A 17,909-nucleotide genomic window follows, 5' to 3' on the forward strand; every position below is an offset into this window, starting at 1 on the left:
TTAGTTAGTTAATAAAACCTGGAAAAAAACTTGAATAGTGATTCACCTTATTTCTATGCTTAAATATGCCATATTGGTATACTCAAGAGAAAGAAGAGATAGAAAATATTTTGACTAAACTGGATTTTAATTGAAAATGAAAAAATCTGTGTATTAAAGAACACAGAGAGGCAAATAAATTATATATATATATATATATATATATATATATATGTATATTCTTAGTAAATACATATACATATTTCATTCTTAATATAAAATATAGGAGCTATTTTTTATTTATTTGTATTTAAAAGACATGACAATCATTCATTCTTTTGGCACATGTCCTCAATCCTAGCATCCTAGAGGCTTACTCAGGAATAGCATGAGTCTAAAAACTAGGTATTAGGATATAATAACATCTTGGCTGTCAAGGACTTGTTTAAAAAACAACTCATCAAAAAATAAAAAAAGAATATGAAAGAATCACAGAGAAAAGTCATTTTAGATAATGTTTTCATTGTATATCTTCTTCTCATTACTACTATTAGATTATTTTTATTATTGATGAAATTTAATTCTAAGGAATCTGTCTTTCTCACAAACATACAGCAAAGCATATTTTCTTCTCTATCTGTCATTTGAGATAATTTCTATTTTTATCTAGATAATATTTGAGTGTTTGGTACTGTGTTGTGCATTATAGTGGTTTTTATACACTTAAATTGTTTTTGTCTGCTAGATGTGAATACCAAATAGCCCTGAATACTTTCATATTCATCTGAGTTTAGAAATGAATTTACTTATTGCTAAATAAATATTTGTTTAATACTTATGTTGGTCTCTTCCAACATAAGTTCCTGACCCATTGGCCTTTCTCTGGTTGGCACAACTGACTGAAATATAATTCTTTTATTTTATATTTCCCGAGATTAATAAGATTCCATCCTCATTTCCGTTTTGTACTTTGGAAATTATACATTTACTCTATGTAACATGTTCAAGTAATCTAAATCTGTTAAAATATCCATATAAAACATAAAACCATATAAATTATTGTTTGGAGGTGAATAGAAACTTATTTGTATTTTTAAAAATCAGCAATTCAATTGCATAAAATCAAGGATATTTTTCATGTCTGTTTCAAACCACAGTGAACATTACATGAACTTACTTTGAGAATATATTACATTCTCAAAATGTATTACAGCAGTTAAAATGCTCCAAGTTTATCTACAGCTATCTATCTATCTATCTATCTATCTATCTATCTATCTATCTATCTATCTATCTATTTTAGAGACAGATTTCTATGTGTTTCCCTGGCTGTCCCGGAACTCATTCTGTAGACAAGGCTGGCTCTAACCTCAGAGATCTATCTGCTTTTGCCTCCAAGTATTGGGATTAAAGGCATGAGCAACCACCACCACATGGTTAACCATTATTGATTTTAGAATGTGAGAGAATCGGTAATAATGGGACTCCTCAATTCAAGTAAACTAGTTCTCAGATAGTAGAAGCTCCTATGAAGGTGAATGCTGACTCATGCTTACTTTGTTTTATTATTCTAGTTATTTAAATGCAACACTGCAGCTAAGACTCTATTTATTCCTTTGGAAACACTGTCTATAAAGAAAAATGGTGCTCATTCGTCCACTGGCAAGTGTAACTAAATTATGTGGCCCATGTAAGAGACCTTCTCTGCTTTTTAGAGTTTAAAATTTCTTTCAGTCCTATTCTCCCAGGGACTTGGGACATCTAAGAAAATGCTAAACTGAAATGGACTTGAACATCCAGGTGATATCTGCAGAAGGTTAATCTGCTTTTTGTTCCTTTATAGAGCTAAAGATAAAAGAGAATGAAAAAGATAGTAAGGTAGTGAAGAATAAAAGTCAGGTTCAGGGAGAGACTCTGAATTCAATTTGTTTTTGTGGATCACCTATGCATATTTGATTAAAATTGAACTCTAACATTTACAATGCAGAATGTGATCAATAATTAAATATGCTACCTATTGCAATACTTAATTGAGATAATGCAGTATGTTAACATTGTTAGTATATGAGTAATGGTTCTGGAAGCTGTTATTACTGATATTAAATTATAGGTGATAAGGGAAAGCTATATTGTTCACTATGAACATAAATTGCAAGCATCAGACGCTGGTTTCAATCTGAAACTCAAACCCTAAATCTAGTTGGAAAACAGATAACAAAAATTAGTTGGAAAACAGATAACAAAATACATTGGCAGATTGTTAGATACACAGAGGAACTTTTACTTCCTCTGTCTCATAGTGGCAAATGTCTTGTCAAAATTATGTAAAAAATTTGCTGCAAAATTGTGAAGGTGTGTGTGCATTGTTTTAAAAAAACATGTGTACAGTGTTAGTGATGGAGAGCAGATATTTATTTTAGTTTTCACCGATAATAGCTTTATTTCATTCCATAAATTACAGGTAGTAGTTAATTTTACCTAATTCCATGATTTGAGTTTGTATGCAAAAAGAATTTCAGCAAAGGTAGCATACCATAGGAACATAACCTTTAGTGAGCTCTTTAATATTTTAAAGCTAATTGCCCTCAGCCAGTATGAATAATCCTGCAGGGGAATTTATAGGTTCATTGCACAATCTATACTCTCACATTCTATTGTTTAAATTATCTGGTACTATGATTGAACAGAAGGTATTGGCTACAAACAACTTCACAACTACTTTTCCAAAAGATTCTTACAAGATCTCAAATATTTGAAGAGAGAGCCTTTTCGTTCTGAAGTTTTTCGAAAATGTCATGAACCTAAATCACAGTGTGGAGAAATTTTAAATATGCAAGTGACAAACGGGGTGGAAGTCTCTTTTTAGAAAAGTAATATGTTCTTTGCCTCAACTCAGTTAATTCTGTTATTTCAAATACATGGCATATATGCTGACTGGTCAACAATATAACATATAGTGATTGCAATTTGTTTTTATTGTCAAGATAAATTTGGTTAATAGAAACATCACTAGTGAACCAACGTTACGTAGTTTGCAAGCAGAAGTTGATCATAATATCAAGAGTTCCAAAGTTCATAACAGAGCACTTGTTTTCTTCATCAATTGGCAAAAGTAGAATCAGAAGTTTTGACTGTCATCCACACACATTCCATTTCAATATTATATGTGTCCACTGAGAATAATTATGGAGTCAATACACATATGTGTATGTGCATTTTAAGTATGTGTAAGGGTCAGTGTAGAAAAGAATGAGCATGACCTTGCCTAGAGATAACTTCAAGTGTCTGAAATGTTTTCTGTGTTATTCAAGAAAGATACACTTTTAATGCCTTCCCTCTGTCTCTTTAAAAACTACAAACTCAAAATTCATTTGAGCTGCTTTCTTTGCCTACGAGCTTCTCTCTTTTCTATGTGCTTAATGTTATACAGAGTGTGTAAAAGTAATGTGTAAATAAAATATATGTGATTATACACAAACTGAGGTCCAAAGACTTACCCTATCAATTTATGATCCATTTGATTAAGCAATGAATAAGATATATTAATTTTGAATTATGATGTAAGATAACTCCTTAAGACATCCATTATGAAAAATCCACTTTTTAAAGACTTGAAATGAAGTACCACAATTACTCATTGCAATTGAATAGATTAAAATATGGCAAATTAAACTTAACCACAAAATTCATCAGATGACATTTTAGTGCTTACAGCCTGAAATATTATAATATTAATATATTATTAGAGTCAGGATTACCTTGGGATAAAATAGTCTCTAGTATTTCCATATATGAGAGGAAGACAGTGGGCAAGTTAGGGTGGAATATTAATGACTATCAGTTTATGTTCAGGGCCCTAATATCATTAAAATAAAATAGCAGGTCTGAATCTTACAGTGGAATCAGGTTCACTTTATATTTGAGTATGTTTGTCCCATATTAGGTGCACTACTTTTATTAGTTTACTTTTTTGCAAAACCACTAACAGCTATGGAATGAGTACTAAATGTTCCTCAAAGACCCTCCCACTCCCCCTTTGAACATTCTGTCACCAAGTTTGGCATCAAAGAAGAAATATATGGTGATGACAAAAGGTTTTAAGATGTAGGGCTGTGTGAATGTACCTTCCTTTTTGTCTATGAGCCCTGAAAGGAGACTGAGGATCCGTAAGTTCATTTTCTGTTCTCAAGATGTGGATGCTTTGCTCTGTCATATACCACTTTCCATCCCCACAACATCCCCAAAGCTATCAAAATCCTGTCTTTCAGGACAGAAGCCATCAGAATCACAAGGAAAGCCTTTACTCTTGAACAAATTTCTTGGGTCTGGAATCTAATTATTGTACATATGGTTTACTAATATTAAAACACTCTAAGAATGTCATATTGTATTATGTGAATTGATCATCTGACATTGCTTCAAAGAATGCACTATAGACTTTTTCAAATAAACTATGTTATTTTAATCATCTATTACTACACCATTCCATTTTAAAATCATATAGAATTGGACACCTTCTTTCAATGAAAATATTTTATATGCACTATCCTAAATCCTCTTAGTCTTCTCTTGACGTTTATAACTGGTTTTCTATAAATCCCATTGACCTACGATTAGTATAGTTACTTGGTCTATTGAATTTTGTTCGGAAATGAATCTTTAGAAGTGCAGACTCAGCCATTCTTTAAGGAATATCATTGATCATATCCTTAGTGTTTTCGGTTGTTTTCTCTTTGAGTTTAATTAACTTAAACTTCATAACATCCTTTTATTTTCAATAATACACTTGCATTGTTATGCATCAATTTCCCACTTGCTGAGTCAATACTGCGGTTTGCTTTCTAACTTCAGAATCATCTGTTAAACCAGTCATTGCTTCCTGTGTATAAATTTCCTGTGGTTGATTTTCCATAAGTTATAATTATGCTGATACATACTTGTAATATAAATGGACATAATTTATTGAACTGATTATGTTTTGAAATATTTAATAGAATTTTACAATGAAGGCCATATTTAATGTGGAGTGATTTTCCATAGTCTCTAATTTACTTTACACATAGGCTATACTCTTTTGTATGTGTTGAACGGTGATAAGAAACATCCCTCTGCATTTTGATCTCTTTATTCTGCATAGTATTCCCCTGGAAACATGATTCTATTACCTACTGCACTATCCCATTACCACCACCAAGTTGATGTGATTGAACTTTAAGGGCTCAAGGGAGTGTTTTTAAAGATAAGTCTGTATGGGAATAACTAAAGCTAAATGTGACAATAAAGTTGGGAGTGTAAGCTACCAGAATCAGTGTTCTAAAGGGAGAAGAATGAAGTTAAGAGGGAAGAAAAAAAAAGAATGAGGATTTTTTTCTACCAATCATTATATACTTATGAATACATACATCACATACCACTTGGGAATACATTATACAAAAAGGAGGAGGAGGAGGTTGAGGAGGAGGAGGAGGAGGAGGAGCCATGAACATGAAAGAGAACTGGGCCAGGTATGTGAAATAAATTTGAAGGGAGAAAAGGTAAGGGAAAATATGTAATTATATTATAATCTCAAAATATTAAATTATAATTTTAAAACATAGATCCCTTCTACTTATTAATTTTGGGGAAAAACTAAGCTAATAAAACAATGAATGTTTTGAAGTTTTGAGATGGACTTTTATGTCAATTTAATTTGATGCACATTTACTTTTTGAAAAATTATGGATACTCATGATTTGAAACTCTCTCTTAGTGAAAATAATGAAAGACAGAAACAAATCATGAATGTTTACAACAAAAAGCTCCAGGGGCAACCTGGTATCCTTAGCTCAGATTTCTGGCTTTGAGATTTGTAAGAAAAGACATTTCTGAGCTTTTTGTTTTCTTGTTTGTGGTTGTTATAGCAATAAGACCTCACAAGGACATGGGTGAAATGGAAACTTCGAGTTCTTAAGGAGAGTTTGTTATGCCAAATGATGTTTTGCTGGGGCACACCAGTGAAAGGATTTCTTGCTAAAACAGCCACATGAAAGACTGTTTTCCTGAAGCAGACACAAGTGACATTTGGATAGAGTAGACAAGTGAAAGGACTCACAATGGAGTATAGAGATAACCCCACAGACATTGGGACGGGCACTGAGCTTTGGTTTGGTTTGCTCTTCCATAGTATTCTTCCCTAAAGACACTCATGTGTTGTTTCACTTAACACAGTATTGTGGAGTATAATTCATTATCAATGAATGATAATGCTACCGTTGAGATAAACTTGACCAAGAACTGCTTGTAAGGTTCCTGTGGCAGATTGCTGCTTCTGCAGCTTTGCCTCAGGTTGTTTGACAAGCCTCAAGGTTTCTTCAGGATTGAACTACAGCTCCCTGGTGTCTGCTTGGTGAAAGGACTGGGCTGTAGCTGCAGCTTCATGCCTGGGATTGGCTTGCCTAGAGGACTGGCTTACAGTTGCTAAGTTGTGTTTTGTGTTTGCTGGACTGAACTGCTGCCCAAGAAGATCGAGCTCCCCACTAAAGAGCGATTGCTGAACAGGTCCCCTTCGCCCATATCCTAATAACTCTGCTACCTCTGCTGGGTGCTGGGCTAGAGGAGAAGTTGAACTTTTATTAAAGGTAGGTTGCAAAAAATCTGTGCCTACACACAGGGACTTTTCATAAGAACATAACAAACTTGTTCTACAAATACACAAGTGTATTCCCATAGTTTCTCCTACTATCCTACTGAAATGACACGTTGGAAATCTTTACTGGGCAATGTCTACAAAACTGTCCTTTTACATATAAATATGCCCCTTTTGGAAAGAAGTGGATTTAATTTTTAATGTCCATCGATATATTTATTTAAAATATATTGGCATTGCTTTTTTCTTCCAGTTTCTTACTTGAGTTCCTCCCATAGCTCCACCCTCCAGTTCCTTTCATGTCCTCACCAACTCAGAAATTGATAGCCCTTTCTCTTCCATTTTGCACATGTGTATTTATGCTGCTGCATCTATTTTTGTTGTTTTATTCATATGGTTTCAGGGGTTACCATTTTACATTTCCTAATCATTTTGAAAGTTCTTCAAAGAAAGGCTAATTCTCTTTCTTTCTGAAATTATTAGTTGCTTAGAACTCTTTATTTAAGGATCCCCGTAAGATTTTCCCCTTTTTGCATTAATGTGTCTATTGATATTGACATGACTCAGGTCTTATTCATACAGCCATTTTTATGGTATATAAATCAGTAAAAATGTGGAATTCTTATTTCAAGTTACAATGCCTTATGCGTCTCTTATAATATCTTCTTTATTATTAGGATTGGTGACCTGTTCTTTTATCATTTCATTCTATTCTGTATTTAAATGATAAATGAAAGTATAAGTGTGGAGAAACTCTGCTAACTAATGTTGAAGTCCACCATGACAGGATGCCTCTGAGCTCCACACAAAGCTCTATACTTCCTTGTTAGCATGTTTCCTCCTTCTCTGACCTTGTTCATGAAATTCTAAGCCCCATCCTAGCCTCTACCTGAGTAAAGTCAAGTAGCATAAAACCCTGGGATTCTCCCTGTTGATGTCCTCTCTAGGTCAGCCCTGAATGTTTGGCTATTGAGCTTTACTGAACTTTACTTTCTTGGCATTCCTCCTTGCAAAGGGCATTTAATCCCTGGTTCAGCCTGAGCAAGATGTACACCTTCATATTTGTCATTAAATAAAGCAGTGTGGACGAGCAAGGGCCTCTTCATCAAGGACAAAAGTACCTAAATCTCAGTGAGAAAGAAGTCTTGTGTCTCCCAATCCACCGAATGCTCATCACTCCCCGGGTGTCAAAGGTTTTGCTACCATCCTGGGCTCCTCCTTCTCCTTGTGCATGGTGCTTGGGCACCCTGAGGTAACCACAGCAATCTTCCCAGACTTTCCCATGTAGGATAACAGGGACTGAGCATCCCCCCATTATGAACTGTTTTCTGCCTCCCCTGAGTGCTATTCCTGCTCCTGAAGTGCTCCAGGCACCCCAGCAGTGAGACAGACATGCAGCCCAGAAGATAAGCGAGGAAATATGCAGATAAATCACATTTATCCATCACTGGACTTGTCAAGGGTGATTTTGCTATATCATGGCTGTATTTAAAGGAAGGGTACATAAGGTACTGAAGCATTGGTTGTAAGCTGACTGTGGCCACACTAACTGGGTTCTTGAGTGGGAGGCCGGAGCTGTATGGGAGAGAAAGACGACGAGAGAAATAATGGAGGCCAAGACACATTTCTGTTCAAGGCCCTCAAAGTTTACTAAGAGTCTGTGCTTATAAAGGGGGGAGGCCCATCCTCCACCAATCCATTCTTGGCGCCTATTGACAGCCTGTAGGCCGTTCTGCTGAATGCTGATCTGCTGAATAGCTCAAGAGCCTCTCAGCAGGTAGCAGTGTCTTGGAGATGAGCACAACACCCCAGGTGGTCTCATTCTCAGTGGCAGCAAGGTCAAAGTCTGAATCAGCCTGCTTCAAGGCTGGGAAAGTCTACAATTGGTGAAGCTCCAGTTATCCAGGACCAGGTCTACCAGTTGACTAAGGCTTAAGAGCAGAGTATACAATGACCACCCAATTCTACCAGTACATTAACAACTGCTTGTTAAGCTGTTTTATCTAGAGTGGATACCCTATTGACTTTCAGAATAAAACAAAACAAAACAAAATGTAAGAACAAAAGAGGAAAAACCTCAACACCATGCTGATGGACAAAACAAAACACTTAGAAGACATACAGCAGGAATCTGAACCCTGGTAGATTTAGAGGGTTTCCTGGCAATATTACTTTGCATAGTCAGGTGTGCACAATTGAATTCTGAGAGTTTTAATAGGGAGAGTGTGTAGTATGATCCACCTGGTGACCAATGTAAGAAGACATGACAAAGCAGCGAGCTAACTGAAATCAAGGGCCAAGAGTAAGACAAACTTCAGCTTAAGTCAAAGAATCTTCTGGTGGTTAGCCAGTCCACCAAATCCCTTGAGAAAAGCACGTCCACATGTTCTGATAGGATAAAGAACTTCCAAAATGATGAGCAAATAGAAAACCATGAGTACAGGATAGAATTCTCAAGATCCATGGGATACCTGTAAAATGTGCCCAAATGTTCAAGGAGGGCAGAATGGGCTGCCCAAATGGAAGAATAAAAATAAGTGTTTGGAATAAAAGAGTAACGACACTGAAGAAAATTAGTTTGAAGAAGTCAGAGGAGAGAAATATGTCAGAAAGAGTCAACACAGTCAAATATCTACACTAAGGTATATACCACATTTAAATTGCAGAAAATTAAAGATACAGAATATGTCTTTTAAAGAAAACTAGGAAATAAAAAGAAATCTTACCAAGAAAAAACAAATTGAAAATTATATCACACATATCCTTGGATGCCATGCACATAAGAATAAATGCAGGGATGTATGGAACATGTATAAGAGAGAGCCCAACAATATAAGCATCTACGCTATTCAAAATTATGTTTCAAAAGACAGGGAAAATTTAAATTTTCACAAATTGCTTATTAATTTATGGTAGTCGAATTGTCCTAGAAGAAAATTTACATGGAAATTTGTGAAAGAAAGGTCATAATATAATTCTGAATGTGTAGAACTTTGAAAATAAAAAGCACAGGAGAGAGAATAGTTGAAAAAAATAAAAGCAATTTTCTTAATTGAATCTAATAGATTTATTTTTAATTCAGATAATCTAGCCAAATTAACCAACTATTGAGAGTTGACCTTTGGTCTAGAGGCCATGGCAAAAATTTTCCTGCACACACACACACACACACACACACACACACACACACACACACACAATGCATATATATTTATTTATATGCATATATATATATATATACATATATATACTTAAAGCCTGTCATAAGAAAAAATGATAACCTAATATAATATTGCCTGAAGAAAAACCAAAGATAACACACATATAGACCACAAATGAAGTAGGATTACAGAATTATAAGAACATATGAGGAATATCTCAATAAATTAAAAAATTTGAAGTATGAATGGCATGCAAATGCATCTTTATTAAAGTGTCCATGATCTACCATGCGAATCAAATCAGCATGTCATAAGTGCCACATCAACTTATACACATTACTTGGAAAAGCAATACAATCTAGCTGCTCTGGAGGCTCTATTGAGGATTTCTTGCAGTTCTAAACACACTCCTGCAAAAGGCTCCAGTGATGATTTCCTTGGTGTTAAGAACAAAATTCAATTTGGGGGTAACACCCTCTTGTAAAGTCAATCATTGAAACCTGGTAACTTAATCAAGACTACATTTTTATGTAAAAGTCAAAATGATAGAAGTTAAACATAATTCATAATCAGACATTCAGTCAGGACTACACTGCTTTATCCTGATTATGAATAAGTGCTTTGAAACCTTACCATGTGATTAAGATAAAGAACTCTCAGTTTTTGTGCATTGCTGCCATATTCTTTAAAAATAGCTAATTAATCTGGAGAATGCCACATTTCAAGATGCATATATGACTTATTTGGTATTATGTTCATAAATTAGTTTCTAAGCAAAAAATGTGTGCACACTAGTTTTTTGTGAAGAAATAATTTTTGACATTGTGGTTAATATTAATTTATATACAAGAAATACTATACATCAAAATATTAAATATTGTCAGGGAGTAACTTAATATGCCACAGTGCCAATTATAACTAATGATGTATGAAAATATTGATTTTCAGTATTTTACAGTTTTAATGTTAAACAAACAAACATTCACTTAAATATGGTATAAAGTTTATTCTTCCAAATTTTTCTTCATAAAATTTCATATAACTAATACACATATTAGTTTGTACTATACTTTGACATAATATTTACAATTACTACATATCTGTAATCAGTACTACTTGAAATGTATTGTTCTTTTTTATATTAATAAAATTGATATTTTAAAAATAATTTAGTAGAAAAATTAATGTGAAATGTACATAGTTATCTAAATCAACTATACTTAAAATTATACTCTACCTAACAATATCTTAAATAAACATCCTCTGACAGAGTCTACTTATCACAGCTATCTCTTCCAATTATTACCAACCCTGAGAACTTAAGCCTTTTCTCATAAGAAAGCCAACAATTTAAAATACTTATGACCTGTTAGGGATTTTAAGATTAGAATATTATTATCTGTGGATTACTTTCCTACTTATTAAATTGTGCACGTTGGGATAATGATGAACATAGGGATAACATATTCTCACATAAGGACAAGTGAAATTCCCGAAATGTTGCAATAAATAAATGTAAATTATTTGAAATTTCATAACCACATTTTCCATACAAACATTAAAAAAATACATCCTTTGCTTTTAGTGGTTAATTGGTGTAAAAACAAAAGTGACACTGAAAGTTTAACAAGAAATTTCCTCAAGAAAATTACATCCTTTAGGGGTCCAGGAGCTAGAAATAAGAGCCATTGCTATTGGGCTCAGATTGAGGCTTAAGAGAAACATTGGATAAATGACCTCATTTGTCCAGTAAGTATTTGAATAGATCAAAAAGAAAGTGTCTCAAGTAAAATTTAATTGCCCACCTGAAATTAAGAAACCTTTGAATTTCCTACCTGAGGTTATTTCAAGTGGTCATCCTTGTTTCCATTAGCAACATACATATCTGCTTGATATCTGTCAGCATGTGCCCTACTGATGGTGCATTCCTTTTCATAAGAGATGCAACTTTGTTGAACTGAGATTTGTTTGGACTCTTTCATTCAAATATTAGGTTGGTAAATCTTATAGTGCACATACATTCAGAGTCTTGAATATGTTCAAAACTTCTTTTCAGCATGTGCACAAGTATGTGTGTGTGAGTGTGTTCATGTGAGAGAGAGACAGAGACAGAGCGAGGGAGAGAGAGAGTTGTGTGTGCAGACACCTGCAGAGGCCATAAGTGGACAACACAGAATGAGTAACTGGAATTGCAGATTATTGTATGAGGAACCAATATTATGTGTACTGCATAAGCAAAGAGCATGTCCAGGGATCCATCCCATAATTAGCCTCCAAACGATGACACCATTGCATACACTAGCAAGCGTTTGCTGAAAGGACCCTGATATAGCTGTCTCTTGTGAGACTAGGCCGGGACCTAGCAAACACATAAGTGGATGCTCACAGTCAGCTATTGGATGGATCACAGGGCCCCCAATGGAGGAGCTAGAGAAAGTACCCAAGGAGCTATAGGGATCTGCAACCCTATATGTGGAACAACATTATGAACTAACCAGTACCCTGGAGCTCTTGACTCTAGCTGCATATGTATCAAAAGATGGCCTAGTAGGCCATCACTGGAAAGAGAGGCCCATTGGACACGCAAACTTTATATGCTCCAGTAGAGGGGAACGCCAGGGCCAAAAAGTGGGAATGGGTGGGTAGGGGAGTGGAGGGGGAGGGTATGGGACTTTTGGGATAGCATTGGAAATGTAATTGAGGAAAATATGTAATAAAAAATATTAAAAAAAAAAAGAAAAGAGCATGTGCTCTTAACTCCTGTGTCATCTCAGAACCAAGACTGCTGCCTTATGTCTACACTTTATTGCTCTCATTTTAGATTTGTTTTCACTGTTACACTAAAAAATATACTTCTTTAATTTCTTGAGACAAAAATATAATTACATAATTTTCCCCATCCTTTTCCACCATCCATATTCTCTCATATATCCACTTTCCTTCCTTGCTTTTTCAAATTTTGACATCCTTTTACACAATTGCATATATATATATATATATTCAAATGTGTGTGTTCTGTTTATTATATATATGCAATATATGTTGAAAATATATCTCTATATATTGCATATATGAAAATCTATGTATATATTGCACATATAAAATAAACAAAACAACATCTACAAGTATGAATATATATGCATGTATATCTAATTATGTACATAGGAATATATATTCTTGTGTGTGTGTGTGTGTGTATTCTTTTAAGGTTGTGTAAAATTACTTGTATTTATGATTATAGGGGTGACCATTTGCTATGAGACAACCTATGGAACACTATTTCTTCAGTTCGCAGCATCCGTTTGTTGCGTGGAGTTCATTGTATAGGGCTGAGGCCACTAGGGCTTTTCCCTGTCCATGGTAGCCTTTCCATTGTTGTTGTCCTTTTTCAGCTCAGGTTTGGACATTATGTTGCTGAAAATTCATGAGTGGAAAATCTAAAATTTTTAGGAGACACCGACTCTCCAATCCTTTAGCTTTTACAACTTTCCCATCTCCTCTTCTGCAATGATCTTTGAGACATAGATGGACACATTGTATTGCAGATAGATCCCTTCACACTGTGATGAACAAAACTGAATTTTGATTCACTGTGGTATCCTGTTAAATGAAATAGTTCCTTCCTGAGTACTGAGGAGTACAAATATGTACACATTAGGGCAAATACTTAGACTACTGTTTGAGATTTTGCTAATGATTTTAGTTTTTCATTCAAACACTGTGGCTTCACTGGTGCTATGTAGTTAGTTAGGTTTCCAGTGCCAGGTATCTCGTCTCAGTTTTTGAGAGTGACATAAGTCTAATTAGACAGATGTTGCTTAGCCAAGATTGGATTTATTGGGCCATGCTGGTCAGATACATCATAACTGCATAAGACTCCTTGCCACTTCCCTTGTTAGAATCTTGAACGATGACATTTAATACTATGGAAGATAGTCCTCGGGAAAACATTTTTAAAATCAGTCCCAGTTCAGGATATTGTGTGACTTTTGTCTTAAGTGCATTGTATTTAGTGTAGGTAATTACTTTCCCTATTCCATAGGGTAGCCAAAGGCAAAAGCAAGAGTGTGAAATATTTTAGATTTCTTGAACAATCATGATGAGCAAGTGAAAAGAATGTTTCTCATCTTTTTTTGGGTGTTATCTTAGATGGTGTTCTGCTCTTCAAGAGACCATTGTCAATACAGATGGGAAATTGTATTTAAACAGTATATGCTTATTTATACACCAAATGATGCCTATTTTGTATTATTTCCCATTCACGATAACCTCAGGTAAAATGAAATATCTAAGAATTAACATAATCAAGTTGGAGAAAAATCTTCACAGTGAGTTTAACCACTGAAGGGAAAGATGGGAAAAATATCAGAAAATACAAAGCTATCTCATAGTCATAGATTGGTAGCAGCAACGACCACTTGAATTAAAGCTATTTAGATATGCAATGCAATCACAACCCAAAGAAACACACACATGCACGCACACACACACACATACACGTACACAAAAAAATGGAAATGAAAAATTGATAAAGAAAGGTTCAAGAGAGGTTGTTTTGTTTTTTGTTTTTTTCCTAAACAAAATCAGGGCAACAAACATCCTTAAGAGAAGTATGGAGTCTCTTTTGTGTGGCTTTTTATATCTAGTTAAACAACATTAGCAAAAACTGCTTTTATTTTCTCAGCAGGAATCAGTTGCAAATAGTTTCTTTTTTAATAGTGATAACTGATGTCCATTTTCCCATATCAATGCTCAGAGATCTCATCACTCTAAAACATATACAAGATTTGTTCATGCTACTCTAGTCTCTGTGTGTTTATATCAACATCAGTCCTGTTGTGTCTGAATGACATTATTTTGTTGGTGTCATTTATCACCTTTGGTTCTTACAGTTTTTCCAAATCTTCTTCTGCATAGACAAGGTGTCATGAGGGTAGGTGTTTGATGAAGCAGTGCTTCAAAGTCTCTTATTCTTTGTACATTTTCGGTCTATGGGCCTTTGTGTTAATTTCTATTCATGGAAAGAAGGCACTTTTATTATGTAGCTTGATCAAGGCATTGATCTTTGAGTATAGCAATTTGTCATTAGCAGTCATTTTAATACAATATCATTCTTCACAGAAACAAAAAGAAAACTATTCCAAAATTCGTACAGAACCACAAAAGACCATAGATAATTTAAACAATCCAGAGTAGAACTAACAACATTGAAAGGATTGGCATTCCATTTCTCAAGGTATATAACAGTAAAAACAGTACAGTGCTGACTAAAAGTCAGACATGTTAACTAATGACATGAGAAAAGTCTTGGTCAGCTACAAATCTAAGATTAGGTTATATTCAGATAATATACAGATCACAAAAAAAAAAGGTTCTCTCAATAATGGGAACTTAAGAGATCATTCCCAAAAGAAGAAATAGAGCAATACAGAGAACAATATGCTACCAGTGACCTGATGGTGAAATGTGATGTAAGGGAATCTCCAGTAAAGGACAGCAGGGTGGAGGTGGGGGGGAAGGGAGAACACATTCAGAAGATGCTTTTCTAAGGTCTATGACATTAGTAAGCCTTGCAAACTTGCTACATAAATGTAACAGACATGAGTTTTTTCCTGTTGAATTTTGTTTAAGTCCAACTAAACATCTCTTGGTTTCCACCAACAGAACTGTTACCTGTTTTACTTGTATTTCTGGTCATTTTGGCCAAGACCCTAGTTAATAGGAATGAAGCTGAATAGAGCCATAGAATTGATTTCCTTGACCAGTTCCATAAATATTTCTGGAACCATGAAAGTTCAATTTTTTTCCTTCACTTGTAAGCATGAGTTAGTTGCTAGGGAAATTCAATGAAAATTTCAACTGTATTTGGAGAACAAAATTTATGTGTTTATATCTTATCTACATAATTACATGAAGGAAATAACTTGGGGTGTGTGTGTGTGTGTGTGTATGTGTCTGTGCCTGGTTCTGTGTTTCTGTGTGTGTCTGTGTGTGCTAAACCATGCCAGATATCAGGTTAGAACAACATTCTATATTTAGGATATTTGGGATAGTCTCATTTCTCATTATTTATGTTGTGTTCTTGTTATTTATTAATTCATAAAAGTCAAATATTTGTTTCCAGTTTACCTATTTTTGTGTTATTTTATAAAATATTTAATATAGAAACAAAAGTTTTTTTTTTTTGATAATTTATATAACATCTATCCTCACAGACAAATCTATCTCATTTGATAGTGAGGAAGTATGTGTTGGTAGGTAATTTCATCATTGCGTAACCATCCTTGAATGTGTCTATAAAAGTTAAAATGACTATAGCTTCAATAGCCAAAATTGTTTTATGAAACACCCATTATATATTTTACTCCTCATTTACTAGGATTCTATTAGACCACATGGGACTCTGTATGCATTCATTCCCATTAAACAGGGTAGCACAAGTTGTTTACAATTCTATATAATATAATATCTATGCATAAGTAGTATAAATAAAGAAACATAACTATAAGTTCTTCAGTTATTTTGACAATCTATAAAAACAATTATTTTTAGAAATCATTTGTTGGTTTTGAGATTATAATTTAATAACATTTTCCTCTTTCTCTTTTCCTTTATTTATTTATTCCTGTGTACCACTTCCTGTGTACAACTTTCTCCAAACTATTGGCCTCTAGATTTTAGTCAATTGATATTGAATGGATAGATGTATTTGTATATACATATGTAGTCATCAAGGTGACCTGCTCACTTCATATTATGTTACTTGTATGATTAGTGTCAGGGCTGGATATTTGACATTCGATAAAGGATTCTCTGTGTGTATGTGTGAGTATGTGTGTGTGTTTGTGTATGTGTGTTTGTGTGTACATTTGGGGAAGGCCACTCCTAGTTTCATTTACTCAGTGGAGTTATTTGTGTAGGATTTAGGCCTTATAGACTTTTCCTGATGCAATTTGACATATTTTTGGGATCTGCCTTGTTCAGCACACATTAGGGCAGTTGTGTTGCTGAGATTTTATAAATATATTCTAATGTTACTAAGATACAGATTCTCATAGCAAAGTCCTTGATTGTCTGGACTTTAGTGTTGCACCCATCCCCCACAGCTCACCTCTGCAATCTTTCCTGAGCCTTGCCATGTAGGATTGGGCTTGATAACTTTGCATTTTGGTTGCTTGGTATTTTCTGTAGTGGTCTTCTTCTACTGCAAAGGAAGTTTCTTTATCTGGGGACATAAGAACAAATATGTATAGATTTTTGTTAGAAATATGATTGGTTGCTGACACCACCCCCCGCACCCCTCCCTGCAATAACCATGAATTCAGTACCAGTGGGCAGGTTAATCTAGGTTTCCAGTGCCAGATATAGTAAAGTTCTTCTTAAATACATTCTAAGTCCTATTGGAAAGAACTTGATTACTGTTAAGTTATGGATGTCACTACTTTACTTTTATAGCTATCAGGCCATGATGGTCAATGGTGGGATTGGGTAGGACTCCTGGTTGCATTCCCTCTTTGGAAACTTGCATGGTCCCTTCTTTTATCATAAAGACAATCCATGAGTAAGGAGAATTCAGATAACTTCTAGCTCAGAGTCTCACAAACCATACAGCCTATTGCCTTGGTTGCCAATGCCTAGACATGGAAACTAAGCCTTATTGCGGAGGCACCATATACTTCAGAAACAGGGACAAGGAAAACTTTTATTTTTTTTTTAAATATTAGTATTTCTTTTCCAGTTTCCTATACGAGTAGCATATTGAAAATAAAAGAAAAACAAAGCTTCTAAACAGAAAAGCTCCCCTTCCTGAAAACGGTTTCAGCTCCCATTTCTAGCTACTTCAAAACAAGAGTCCATCTCTGTTTACACTGAAAGCTAATGGCTATTACATGTTGACAGTTTTAACAGATTCACTTAGAAGAACCTGCCTAGATTGTTCTGACAGTATCAGCAGGTGTTCTCACCCCCTGCTCAAGCAATCTATAAACCCAGCATGAGCGCTCCTGACAATATCCGTTGTGAGGCTCACAGAATGGGTGGAATAGGTAGTCTGTCTGCATTTTTCATGAATTTGGAGGGGCAAAGTAGCACAGCAGTTAATCACAGCATGATAGCTTTAAAATGACTTGCTGATGAGTTCCCCC

The 17,909-nt window shown here is 34.7% G+C and overlaps 1 long non-coding RNA gene across 1 annotated transcript in view; it reads right to left on the reverse strand.

Annotated features, from left to right (window-relative positions):
- The window catches only part of LOC110305467 (uncharacterized), a 57,227-nt gene that overhangs the window by 14,199 nt on the left and 25,119 nt on the right, over positions 1-17,909 (reverse strand). Inside the window, exon 3 of the long non-coding RNA XR_002379162.1 lies at positions 16,877-16,990. This is a non-coding gene — a long non-coding RNA (uncharacterized LOC110305467). The remainder of the gene's footprint in view (positions 1-16,876; positions 16,991-17,909) is intronic.

This window comes from Mus caroli, unplaced genomic scaffold (genome assembly GCF_978045245.1).
Source record: "Mus caroli unplaced genomic scaffold, Mus_caroli_1 scaffold_1, whole genome shotgun sequence".
NCBI classification, from domain to species: domain Eukaryota; kingdom Metazoa; phylum Chordata; class Mammalia; order Rodentia; family Muridae; genus Mus; species Mus caroli.